Source organism: Topomyia yanbarensis, chromosome 3, assembly GCF_030247195.1.
Source record: "Topomyia yanbarensis strain Yona2022 chromosome 3, ASM3024719v1, whole genome shotgun sequence".
NCBI lineage: Eukaryota > Metazoa > Arthropoda > Insecta > Diptera > Culicidae > Topomyia > Topomyia yanbarensis.
The window spans coordinates 303174514-303187752 of NC_080672.1; the positions used below are offsets into that span (position 1 = coordinate 303174514).

A 13239-nucleotide genomic window follows, 5' to 3' on the forward strand; every position below is an offset into this window, starting at 1 on the left:
TAATTAGGGTTAACAAATTAGTTTAACTGCAGGCCATATTTCCCTGATTATATCATAGCCGGGTGATTTGGTTTGCAATCGTTTGGCAAAATTGGGCACGCCATATATCGGAGAAATTCGCATTCCTTCAGATTAAATATTACCTCAACCATTTTATGTGGTTTATAAGCTTTGGTATGAGCATTTTATGTAATTTAAGTGATCGCCGAGTGGGTGCTGCACGTTTTCCTTCTTTCGGCACTAGGATATCAAATCACTTTATTTGACTGTTGTTAGGTCACTCAAGATTTGAATGGATTCCAGGAAGCTCTTGTTTATCTGGGAAACCCCGTAGAAGCTCATTAAATAAAAAAATGCAATACATTGATCTTGGTTTATCTGTAGCATTCATCTAGAACAGAAAATTTTCATTATAATTACAAGCAATATATCACGGGTAATTAACGTTTACATCCCTTACAAGATTGATTGCAGTTGTGCAGTTGTACAAAAGATCAGATCATCCGTAAGTTTCGTTATACATTTCTCTTAGACATTATTGTTAAGGATGGACAGAAAATGGGCAAAAATCGAAAACGAAAAAAGCAGTTTTTCCACACTGTGTGTTAGATCTACATGAAAATCTATCAGCAGTACTGAAACAACATTTTACATTAGCTGATTGATTTTTATGAAGATCTAACACACGGTGTGGAAAAAAACTGCTTTTTTCTTTTTCGATTTTAGCCCATTCTCTGTCCAACCTTAAAATATTGACTTAACACGCCTACGTTGAGTAGAGCAAGCAAGGACGTAGCCATCTATAAGGCCCATCGGGTCCGCCACCCACTACTCCCCGAAACCAAAATGAAAAAAAAATGGAAGGCGATTAAAAATGGCAACTACCAGAAGTTTGGAGTCCCTAAAACCGGAAGTGAATTATTCAAAGTCCTAACGAAGATTATTTTCCTCGAGAAACATTCATTTTTCAAGACTTTCATTGATCACGTTTCTGCTATGACATCAGATCTCGACCTTTCATTTTGAAATCAAATTGGATATTAAATTGAAACGCATGGTCATTTTGGTTTCAGTCGTTTTAATAGTCAAAAGTTCAAAATCGAAAACAGAAAATTTGCCTTGTGACATCAAACAGAAAACTATTTCTGCCAGCATCATGATCAAATTGAAAAAAAAAACTACAAGGGGCAGCCCTATGGGGTTGCACGAACTGTAGACGTAGGACTATACTACTTAATGTAAAATATTTATTTTCTTAGTACTTAGTGTGTGGGAAAAAACAGGACCGGTGAAGAAAAATCAAATTTTAGACAATATAATCATATCTCATGTGTAGAACAAGCTATCTAGTTGCTCTCAAACAGATCCTAAAAGTTCAAACACCCATGGATAACCCCAAGTTTGTAGATGTGTTTCGATGTCACAGGATTGTAAAATGGTTAATATTACGTGCAAAATGACCTGTGTGTATGCAAAGCTCATGATTTGTTGGGATATTAGCATTGATCGGAAAATGCTTTCCAACGCTGCGCATTGCATACATACAGGACATTTTGCAGGTCACCAGAAGCTGTTCATTTTAACACCGCCACATGTTCATTTTACCCACTCGCTATAAACATGTCTCATTTTTGGACATGTTTAGAAATCAAGAATCATGTTTGAAAAAATGTGTTTATGACGAAGTATTTTTACCAGATATGTACAAAACATGTCTAACAAGAAACATAAGGTGATTGTAATATCTCATTCACTTATTAGTTAGAAAATAATGACTTTGCTTAACGTGTTCATTTTACCGCCAGTTCCCCTACCTACCAACACATTGACGCCAAACATTGAACCCAAGCGTACAATGCAAAATGAGTCAACGCTGATGATGATGGGTAGAACGAAAGAGACAACTAGTACCACCACTATTAGCGCATTTCACCAAAATTCTACGCGGCCTTTCCCGATTGAAAGGAACGGCCACGCTTAGCCCATCTGTCATAATATCGTGATTTTGCATAGCGAAGGGCTGAATGATAACACATAATTTTGTTCCAAAAAACAGCCCTGCGTTATGCAACACTTTGTGCAGGTTGATTATACCAGTTGCAAGTGGGGCCAAATTCACCAAGTTTCGTAAAATTCCTTTTAAATCACAGAAAAAAATTGCTTAAAATTGCTTAGATGAGCTAAACTAATTAATCAAATCCTGTTTTAAAAACTGTCCTTGCGTTTAAACCAAAATGGGAAGCTTATTACTACCACTACATTACTTAATTTCAAGCGCAAATAGCAAATACATGTGCTAGTTAAACCAAAAATTTACTAGCAACATTACAGCGGCATTTAGGAAGCAGTTGGAGCGGTCGCCTGTTGGACGACACAGGGCAGCGTCCCTCCACAGCCAGTGTAACGGACTTCCAGCTCAGCTACACTGGCTGTGAAAAACACAGCGCAGTGATCTGCTTTGCCAGCCGTTCAACAGGGAACTGAGCGTGTCTGGCCAAGTCCGTTCTTTAAATAGTCGATGATGACGTCATTCATAGAAGCGTTGCGCGCTAGGTATACCAATCCGTCGTACAGGGCTTGGGAAGCGCTATCTTCTGTGTGTTAATGCGCGATATTTTGACAAGGTTGTATATTATTTAATTTTGACATTAAAAATGTCTTACTCCACTATCTGGGGCTAGGTGTCATTCTAAAATCTAAACTATCTCCCATGTAACGAAACTATGTAAGGTTTGCATGCTTATAACTGCGATATTACTAGATGGATTTTAATCATTCATACACCAACCGATTCAGAAACACCTAACTTAAATATTGGTAATAATTTAATATCTCCCCAATAAAAGTAGACTTTTGGAAATTGGTAAAATTAAAAAGATCACGAAAAACGAGAAAATTACCATTCGTGAGGCAGATTTCTCAGACACAGCCGTCAAGAGAGGGCAGCTTAGTTGCTCAATGAAACACGAAAAGTCATAAATAGAAGCAACGCATGTCCGTTTAAATCAGTTGTTGCTCTTCTCCCATACGGGTAACATCGTCTCCGGGCGATGCAATAAGTGCTATCGATTTTCGGTAACGTTGGCATTTGCACACACTCGCACCTAAGTGACTAAACCATATACGGTTAGTTTATAAATAGAGGTGACGCGTACCCGTTTGAATCAGTTTTTGTTCTTATGTCGAACGGGTAAGATCATGGCTGCAGTGGCTGGGCACTACAATAAGTGGTAGACGCTATGCATTTCGGCAGCGGTGGCCGTGTGCGGATTTTTCGGGTACCAGCACGGTGTCACAGAATGATTTGCAAAGTGGGTGGGCGGGGTGGTTTGGATTTAATTCAATACGGTGTGTGCTGCTTAAGAGTGTTGCGTTTGAAAAAAATATATTTATTTTTATGCATGCGTGTGCGTTGTAACTTGTTAAACCATGTTTACGGCGCTTTGTAGCTGCGTAGGGTAAAGAGCCTATTGGTTTTCATGTTTCATATTTCGGTTATATGTTTTTTATCAGTAAGGCATCTGACAACGTGCTTCTGTAGTTATTGCACTGTTCAGCAGCGTAGTATTTTATATAGGAGAGTACATTCAGGTTTTTTTACGCGGATTTTGAAATTTACGCGGTTTTCATTAACGCGTTTTTTTTTAATTTACGCGGTTTTCATTTACATGGCCTGTATCCCCTGCGTGAAAAATCTGAGTGTAATTGCATCGGAAACAATCACATTCCCAGCAGAACTTTTTGTTTTCTAATTTCAAACACTTTTGTTTCGTACTGCACACAACGGAAAATTTTAAAACAGAACTTACCGTCCCAGCAGCAGTTGAAGCGGGTGTTCTTTTTCGATTCAAATTCAAGCCATGTCTTAAGCGTTACTGGACTTAAAATTGTTTTCCCAGTTTATCCAGTCAGAATATCTGTCCTACCCTATGTATTTAAAACACAGTTCTAATTGCGTTTTAAAGTATACAACAAATAGAACGGTTGGGGATACTAATTTAAATTTTAAAATAAATCTGTTTTAAATTATGAAACAAACCGCTTTACTGAAGATATAATTTTGTCAGTCCTATTACCACATAAAACACCTATATAACATAAAACGCTGCAGAATTGGTTTAATAATACAATGTTTACACTACAGAGTTATAACACGTTTTAATAATTAGCAACAAGAAAAATGTCACCAAGATAGCATAAAAACCCGTTTTAACTGGTAGTGCGAACGTTGCATAACAATGTAATTTATCAAATAATTTCATTTTTTCCACCACTAATCGATCAAGAAATACTTAAACTTAAGATTGTTTACTTAAGTTCATTAGTACATTATTGAAAATTTAAATGGAAAATGAAATTTCATATTTCATGGAGAATCTGTATATTTCCGTTGGCGGGCGTGGGCTTCCTCATCACAGCTCTCAATATGGAACTTTTCTTTTGAATATATTTTCTGGACAGACCAGCCTATTTTATTTAGATGGATCAGCCAAATAATGCCAATCACCTAGTGAGATACTTGATTAATTAATAGATTACCGTTAAAAGACCTTCAATAAATTATGTTTTGATGGGGAGGGTATATAGCAAATTGTAACATATGAAAACAGGCGAGTGTACAAGAACGTGAGTCGATATGTGTGATAGATAAAATTCATTTGCACGCTCTTGAAAAAAGCTACATTTTTAATGTCACCGTGGTCGTGTCCTGTACACAACCCTTTAACTTTTTTTAATGCTATGATATCAAAAATCTTTGGGTTTATCTATTGGAATCTATTCTTAGAAGTATTTCGGGGCGATTTGTGCAAAAAAATTGAAAATTTATCGTGAGATGGCTGAATTATATGCGTTTAAAATTGGACCACTTTTCGTTACATACCATTTTTGTAGAATTTGCAGAGTGCACCCCCATATCGAAAACAAAGACGTAGTCCTACGCCAAAAAAAAAAATTCTGATTATTTTACTCGAATTATTACTTTTGTGAATTTATGAGGCCTTTCAATGCGTGTACCTTTTTTGAAAACGATAAAAGGAATATGAAACAAGGGTAGTAACATATTTATCATGAAAATAACAGAAACAAAACATTCATCATTATTTCTAAGATTACTCGCTCTTTTCTATTTTTGCCGCTTATTAGCCGGCGCACGACCTCTCAAGTCACAGTCTTGGCTAGCTGATTACACTAATTCTTAATCCAACCAATGTAACACTGGTGATTTTTGCCCTTATCTTTATTATTGCCCATTGCTTATCTATTGGACAAAACTGGAAACAATTTGGAGGATACGCTTCTTTTTAGGATGAGCTATACTTCATTGTCGTTAAATCATTGGCGCACATTTTTGCCTCAACAACCACTGGCTAGATCGGGCCAAAACGTAACTGGACCATCATGGGACTTAATTAAGGGTGAAATCTGTTTGTTATGGCACCCCATTCTTAACATTTCCAAATTCGTAGCCTTATCCGCCACAAAAACGCTGGTTTCCCTGTCACAGGAACAGATCCCTTGCCAAACCATAATTCTTTTTTGTGAAGACAAACTTTATTCTGCCAGGAAAGATCCCGAGATCAGGAGCCTTGTAGTATTTGAACTCCACGATATGTGTAACATCGGTTTTGGCTTATGGTTCTATGTAGTTCAAGAACCATCCATTAAGATTCATCAGCATCTGGTGGTACAGCATACATTCTCGGATTTTGACCGCTATTTGGGGCTTCGATTGAGTTGTTTATTTTCTCGATAACAATTGGAGTCTTTTCAGATTCATCTTCGCCAACAGTGCAGTGGTTAATATTCAGTATTTTTCGTCAAATAATTATCAGAGATGTTGGGATAAACCTTGATTTTCCGAATGACCTTGGGTTGCTCGGAAAGTGCAGTAGCGAGCAGTTATGAGAATTGCATTCTACTTTCTAATTACTCGACTTCTGGAAAATCGTAGACGCAAAGTTTGGCGAGACAAATTAAAGATGAAACCTGAAGCGATCCAGTCGAAAATCCTTTGTAGGCCAGTATTGGCTCCATGCATACTATAATTAGTGCACCGAAATGGCAATCGGAGCATAAGTTCGTTACGCGTTATTCGAGGTGCAACATTTATATTAATCTGTTCCAAGATAGCTGGGCAATCTAGATGACTTCGCAAAAGAATCAGCAATGAACAAAGCCTTTGCAGTATTCTTTCGAACAAACAAGGATTCCTAATGAATCAGCTGACACTGGCTTTCGTAACAGTGCAGACAGATAGAATCTCTCTACGGTAGTCTACGAAGCGCAAAGCGTAATAAGCGTCGTGGATTCCGTGCCACGACAATTCTCTCAACACCGTCATTATAGTTTGGATTGACCGCTACAAAGGGCAGTACTGTGACTTTAGACAATAAATATCCTTAAAACTTTTGAAATCCTGGAGATGCATCCCAGCTAACTGTATAGTAGAAGTGCTGTTTAAACGTAAGTTGCAAATATAGATCCTTGATCCGTCACAAAGCCAAATTCTTGATCCTTGACGTGACTAATGCGTTCAATTTCTGTATCCAGTTGATGGAAGGTTAAACAAACCAGGTCTTTTTCTTTAGAATGAGATAACCGAGCACTTATTCGGATTCATACACATGTGCTACATCAATCAGCGAAGGTTTCAAACAGTTGTTGGAGCAATCTACAATTTTCAAATAGATCGAATGAGAAGAAACATCTTGAGATCGTCTGCATTGTCATCTGTCGTTGAGGTAAAGCAGAAACATCAAAGGTCTCATGTGACTGCCTGTGGTACTCCTGACTTAGAAATAAATGTGGGTGCCTGACAATCTCCAATGAGAATCACTATTTCTCTATCTGTAAGGATCGAAATAACTGCAAAAAACTGCCGTTGATTCCTTATCTGTCCTTTTTCGCGACCCTTATGTCAAGCTTAACTTTGTCAAATAAGACAGATAGGTCTGTGTAAATAATATTGGTTTGAGCGCAACATTCCATATTCTCTACTATGTAGGATGATAGGCATAGTAGGAAGCCAGGTTGATCGTCACTTAGGTACTGCTTGCAGTGAACCTGAAGAGGTTCCATAATCCCGAGGTCCCGGATTAAAGGATGATTTTCTCGCAATACGAAATTATTACGTTCCTAAAACTTATTGTTAGGCACCAAATAAGCAAATTTTGAACCGCACGCGAATTCCAGTACAATTTTTAATCGAATATACCTATCCCTACTTTCAATCTCACTCCTCCTGTGGCACTTGTGGAGTGCGCAGTAATAAAAAGTGTTGGACTAACATTCCTTCTCTTTCCTGCTTCGATTTACGTACGGACCTGGCCAGTGTCGGTATTTATCAATAAAGAACTTTATGTTACCAGGAGTTGCACATTGAATGATGGATTGTTTCGCCCAGACATTAACATCTATTGATTTTCTGTGCAATTCCAGCTAGTCCGGGTCAACAACGCTCCTAGTGTGAGCAATTAGAGTGACAGGAAAAAAAATTACCCCTATCGGCCCACCCCTGAGTCGATTCCTAGTCCCACCAGGAGTACTTGTTCCAAATTTGAAGCAAATCGGACAAGTCTAGCTACCGGACCAACGTGTCTGAAGTTTGTATACGATTTTTCGACAATTTACATGGAGAAACCCCACTAACTCGCATTTTCGCCGCTAGGTGGCACTATATGCATCGTATTATCACTGTAAGTAAAAATAAGAAAGATAATTTAATTGCCTACAACTTTGTCGAAGACTGCTAGTGAATCCGGCTTTGTTAAAGGAAGTTATTAAACTTTTAACGAAGTTATGTCTGAGTCAGTTTTGCATGGGGCGTAGCAGTGCTTGGTTGTGTATCAGTACTTGATTCGCACGAACTAAACATTTTTGTGAAATAATGGTTAGGTTTAGGGCAATAGTATGTACAGAAGATCTATAGTAAAAAATACGAGTCATATTTTGGTTAGAAATTTTTAGTTCCACATTTTACCGCATAGAAGGCGCCAACACTAACTTTTCAACGGAAAGAGATAGAGATTAGGTGTCTTCCACAAAGTTGTAGAACAAGCATTTTTAAATAATTCTTCCGAACATCTCGATATTCTGTCTCACTTCTATAAAAAGTTAGTGTTGGCGCCCTCTATGCGGTCACAGGTGGAATTAAAGTTTTCCAACCAAAACATAGCTCGTATTATGTACTACACTTCTTCTGAACATACTATTCAGCTAAATCTAGCCATTATCTAACAAAAATGTATAGTTGGTGGGAATCGAGTACTGATACACAACCATGCACTGCTAGGCTTCATGCAAAACTGACTCAGGCATCACTTCGTTAAAAGTCTAATAACTTCTTTTAACAAAGCCGGATTCACTAACAGTCTTCGACAAAGTTGTAGACAATTAAATTATCTTTCTTATTTTCACTTACAGTGATAGTACGATGCATACAATGCCATCTAGTGGCCAAAATGCGAGTTAGTGGGGTTTCTCCATGTAAATTGTAGAAAAATTCCATACAAACTTCAGACACGTTGGTTCGGTAGCTATACTTGTCCGATTTGCTTCAAATTTGGAGCAAGTACTCCTAGTGGGACTAGGAATCGACTTAGGGGTGGGCCGATAGAGTTTTCAAAAATTTATCACTGAGGTAGCACTTCGTCAATAAAAAATATTTTAATAAAAACCTGTTTTAATCCATCTAGTGGTGAAAGTGCCTTTCTCATTTATCGAAACTATAATTTAATGCCTGGATACGTTCAATAAAACTTTGTGGAAATATCTATTTCATTCTTTTTACATTTGATATGCATATATAAGTCCACGATAGGGCATTGTAATTTTTTTTTTTGATTTCTTAAAGACTGTCAATGTCAAAGTAAGCTCAGATGCAAAATTTCACATCATTTGGACAATTCTAGCCTCCCGCCCACTTCGCTTGAAATTATTGAAATTGATGCTATGGGAAAATATGGAAGAAAACTATATCAAATGCTCTAACTTTTGAAGTAGCAATCAGAAAATTACAATTTATACCTCTTTTTAAAGCAAATAACCTTAGTATTTGAATGAAGATTCCTGTTCCTAGAAAAATAAGAAAAAGTTGGGTACTGGTACTTTTTGGCCCCAAAATCTCCTATTTTTAATGATTTTTCTGGTCCGTGATGCAAATCATACATATTTTACAGTTTTTCTAATGTGAAAACAACTCAGAAATCGAACGGAACCTTTTTGACTTTTGTCCGAATGCGAAAAATTGGGGTTATAGGGCCTTTTGTCATTCGTATTAAATTTTATCATTTTCTCGTGCATATATCTCTATTATTCTTCACTCAATTTTAATAAATTGTACCTTGTTGAACGTGGAAAATCTTTAGGAACAAAATAAAAATAGATTCGTTACCGGTAAACTTCAGAAACATCAAATTATCTAACATATAGTCTCGATTTCACATTTTTATCATAAATTCGCACATATTAACTCTATTTAACAACAAAATTCTTATTTAATTTACTACTTATAGTGTAAAATACGCTTAGGGATCACATGAGAATAGTTTCATTCCTGCAAAAATAGGGGAAGTTGAGGTATTAGGACATTTAATGAAAAAAATGTGATGTGTAGAGTTAATGTCTAAAAATTGGATGTTTCCGAATGTTACCACTAACGAATCTATTTTTGTTGTATTCCTAAGAATTTTTCACGTTCAAAAAGTTACATTTTATGAAAATTGATTGAAGAATCCCTGAAAGGGTGGAGGGTGAGAGAGTGGAGGGGGAGGTTGAGAGGTAGAAGGTGGAGGGGTAGATGGAGGGTTCAACACCGAACTTCATGTTACACCTTTCATTTGAGACCAGGTTGAGGTTAATGAAAATTGGTTCAGTCATTAACGAAGTGGCTTTAGATCTGGTATATGCCCGAAACCCGGGACTTCCGGAATTATCGATAGTGGACAATGTATTCCAATAATCTTTGCTTAGCCATCAGTGATCTAGGCCTGCAAATCAAAGTAATTTGATGTTTATTTCGATAGATTTTAAACCTATGAGGTATTACGATTGTCCAGGTTTATGTGAGAAATTCCTACGTGACCGCAATAACTACTCTGTAACTCCAGAACCAAATGTCAGAACTGCATAAAATTCGAAAGCAGTCAATGAGAGTAATATTTACTTTCATTTTAAATTAAGCTTGTAAAAATCGGTCAAGAGTTTGCTGGGAAATAGGTGACATTAGCTCAGCAACTTGGCGAGTTCCCTGGGGGCATCAAGAACCGTTATAGGTGGCCAATGTGGTCAAAGCTACATTGATTAGTCATTAGTGATCTAAACCCGCAAACCTAAGTAATGTTGAACCCATTACATCATTCAGACATCAAAGGGTTACCAGTTCATATGGGAATTTGCTGTGTGAACGAACTCTTCAACCCATAACTCCAGAACCGGAAGTCGGATCAACTAAAAATTCAATAGCGTCTTATGGGAGCGTTACATCGTTCATTTGAAACTCTGAGAAAATCAAGTGACCATATTTGACACACACAGATTTTGGCGATCTCGACGAGCTGAATCGAATGGTATTTGACACTCGGTTCTCCGAGCCTCGGTTGAAAAGTTGATTTTTGGTGTGATTGATTAGTCTTTCTTTATATGAGAAAGGCAAAACGTTGCCATGAGTGATCAATAAGGTGGGACAAAAATTAGATTCCAGCTCCGAGCAACTTTTTAGGTACCATTTGGGTCCTAGAACAACTGTGCAAATTCTTAACTCGATCGGTGAAACTATATTTTTGCGCCCACTGCTCAAAGTTTACATGTGATTTTGTATGGGAAAATAAACTTTTACAAAATAATTCCTCCAGGAGTCGCCCATTACTTCTTAAAAATAAATCGTTATGTGACTTTTATAGGAAATTTAACAAAGAAACAAAGTCTCGAAAACCACAAAACGATCTGATGCTTGAGAAAAATGTTATTAGGCAGAAACCGATTGATGCTCTGACGATTGATAAAATATTCATTTTTTCTAGCACCACTGTTGGTTGTCCAATTATGCGCAATTTCATTTCAATCCTCTCTTAATGTGTCCAAATCATTTATGTACACTATTTGGCCACTTCGCAAGGTTTTGAGGGATAAATTCTTCTTTTGTACATAATAAGAGAAAGTTAAAATTTGTGTATATAATTAGACCGTCAGAAGCAGTGATGCTATGAAAAGTGAAATTTTCATCAACCTTTTTAACTTTTTCCACAAGCATCAGATCGTTTTGCAGTCTTCTAGACTTTGTTTCCTTGACAATTTTTCTATAAAAATCAGACATCTATTTATTTTTAGGAGGTAACGGGCGACTCTTGGAAGAATTAATTTGCAATAGACAATTTTCCCATAGGATCCCATGTAAACTCTAACCCATTCATGCCCATGTTGTTTGTGAACAACAACGTTTTTAAACAGCTATAACTTTTGATTGAGGTAAGATTTGCTCACAAAAACAAGTAAGGCTAATAAATATGACTGTTACCTTTCATTTGAGTATTAACACTTATAAGCACCAGCTCTTGAACTGAAGTTATTGTAATTAGTCTGATTGGATTCCGATGGAGCAGTGCCAGGGATAGTTTACCTTCACGACGGAAAATGAATTTTTCATATATCTTCGTTATGTTGCATTAATATTGAAAACTGATAAAACTTATCAATTTAGACTGTCTTTGGCAACGTATTCCACGCAAGTGGACTATTGTAAATATTGTAGGAAAATTGTATTGAGCATTGGAAGGTAACAAATGAGCAGCTTCTAGCACTGCGAGGGAAGCCTATCTTTAAGCAAAAAGGCTTTTCGTGTTTCTTGACCCCACCGTTGTCAAGGAAAAATAATTTTGAAACCCTACATGCACTAGAAAAAAGTTGGGCATGAAAGGGTTAAAACGCGGGCGCAAAAATATAGTTTCACCTATCGAGCTAAAAATTTGCAGAGTTGTTCTGGGAGCTAAATGAGACCCAAAAAGTTAATCGGAGCCTAATTTTATTTTTTTCATATAACCATGTCCCACTTTAGTGATCAAGCTTAATGGTTCGTTCGAAGTTTGCACATCTAGTGACACACTGTGAAGCTTTTTCAATCCGTTTCGCTATGTTATTCATGATGATCAGTGAGCACACTTTGGACAGCTTTGTGATCAGTTAGCAGCTGCCGCAGGTGTGAACGAATTTTCACATACCTACTTGGTTGCGCGTACCATCAGCAACACTGGGCATAACGGAAATTCGACATTATAATTTTTATCTGCACGAATTTATTTGGACACAGCTCACAACACTGTTTTCCCAGAACAACGGCCTTGTTACACATCCGCGGAGTATAAAAACTCCATAGTCCATCCAAACAGCTAACTGCAAGTGATGGTAATACCATGGTCCCATAAAAAGCGCATTTCATAAAAATACAGCATGAAAGTCGCATACAAAAATTTCAGTGTAAACATCATTTCCGGCATTCCGGCTATACTCTAATTATTCCTACATTTTCTTAACTCTGTTTCAATTCAATACAAATTCTAATTAATCTTTTTCAAGTAACTTTAACAATTTTCATCCAAATATGGGTTAAAATGCGTATATGAGATAAATCGGTTAGCCAAAAATATGTAAACAATGCCACTTTCGAATTTGGTTTTTTAATAACCACGCTAAGGCAAAGTGTGAAACTTCTACCTGGAGCGAAGGAAATGAAGATATAATTTAAAAATTTTATAACATATGAACAAGTAATAAATAAAAATAATAAAAAAAATCATTTTTGGAGACATTTTCTAGCCCAGTAGGCCATTTTTTATTTGTGGTGGTCCATAGATATAATAAATATTTTATAGATTCGTCAAACAATAATTGATTTTGCAAGCGATTTGCAGTTGGAATAAGTCTTTGAAAAGGCTACTGCAGCATAATGCTATCGAAGCAACATTGTTTACTTTAGATAGCAATATGTCCACAACTCCAACCAATCAATTAATACTGGTCAACGTTGAAACAACATTTTTACAAACTGATTTTGTATCAATGGACTACACATGCGAAGAATATGAAAAAGACCGTATACGAAGTAGCCGATTTTACTGTGCTTATATTAATCTGTGGTATTATTTGTGGTGGTCCATAGATTGTACTATTTGTACAGTTAAAGTACTTGGCGTGAAATGTTTTACTTTAAAAAGAATAAATATTACATGTATTATGAAATAACTT

The 13239-nt window shown here is 36.7% G+C and overlaps 1 protein-coding gene across 1 annotated transcript in view; it reads right to left on the reverse strand.

Moving 5' to 3' along the window:
- The window catches only part of LOC131689152 (putative uncharacterized protein DDB_G0271606), a 134378-nt gene that overhangs the window by 120147 nt on the left and 992 nt on the right, over positions 1–13239 (reverse strand). The gene's annotated exons all lie outside the window — the stretch shown is intronic.